A 1027-nucleotide genomic window follows, 5' to 3' on the forward strand; every position below is an offset into this window, starting at 1 on the left:
AGAAAGTATTCCAGTCCAACTAACAACGCTATAACAATCTCAGGACAAGGTTAAGCACCGCTTCATAGTCTTATAGTGGTATGTATCGTGGTGGTAGCCTGCTTGAAGTCGAACTTTTTACTCCATTGGAAAACAGTGCGATTAGATTACGATTAAATAAACTTTTTTATCCAAAACTAGGATTTCAGAAACAAAAAGGCACACAGTGACACAGGACAGACATAGGTACATAGAATAGACTGGAGGTAAAGTAATGACTATGTGAGTGACTCCCTTGTCCTGATTGTTATAGCGTTGTCAGTTGGACTGGAAATACTTCTCGGCGTCTCCTGCCAAAACTTTAAAAACAAAATCAGCCGTACAATGACTGGCTGCTCCCTCACCTTTAACAAACAACGTCTCCTTCGGCAGAGGTCACGTAAAATGCTACTTTAATAAACTATGGATTTCAGCAAACAAAGAAATGCACACAATTACACAGGACAAACAGGTACACGGTAAGAGTTTAAGAATGGACATTGTATCGCCTGATAGGGACTTGATGTAGTCGGAGGTACAGTCCCCACACGCTCATCACAACTCCATTGACAAAGCTAGCATATACAGTATAAGCCATCATATACAGTAGGTAACAAAGCCTTAATACTTACCCAGCTGAGAAGCCAGTATTTCTACAGATAAACAGATGCATATAGTAAATTAGACACATCAATGGTCTCCAAGGAGGAATCAATGTGTGTTTTGTGTTAGCTACCTCTCTAGTCTACACTCTAAAAAGAAAAGGTTCCTGTAGGATCTTTTTGGATAATTTAAGGTTAAAACAATTACCTTAAGGTTCCTATATAGGTTCCTATTTAAGAACCTATATATATATCAGTTCGTTTTTTAACCTTTGTAGACGTAAGGGGTGCTTTGAAGAACCTATTCAAAAGAGGGGTTCGTTTTGGAAACAGTAAGTGAGTAAAGGGCACTCGTGTGTATAATTCAAATTGAGAACATTGGCATTGTGGGTCAGCTAGGACTCAGG

The 1027-nt window shown here is 39.0% G+C and overlaps 1 long non-coding RNA gene across 1 annotated transcript in view; it reads right to left on the bottom strand.

Annotated features, from left to right (window-relative positions):
• Positions 1 to 782, bottom strand: part of LOC112074955 (uncharacterized) — an 8434-nt gene extending 7652 nt beyond the window's left edge. The window contains exon 1 of the long non-coding RNA XR_002894880.2: positions 651 to 782. This is a non-coding gene — a long non-coding RNA (uncharacterized lncRNA). The remainder of the gene's footprint in view (positions 1 to 650) is intronic.
• Between the last annotated feature and the right edge of the window lie 245 nt (positions 783 to 1027).

The sequence above is a fragment of the Salvelinus sp. IW2-2015 genome, unplaced genomic scaffold, assembly GCF_002910315.2.
Source record: "Salvelinus sp. IW2-2015 unplaced genomic scaffold, ASM291031v2 Un_scaffold2901, whole genome shotgun sequence".
Classification (NCBI taxonomy): Eukaryota; Metazoa; Chordata; class Actinopteri; order Salmoniformes; family Salmonidae; genus Salvelinus; species Salvelinus sp. IW2-2015.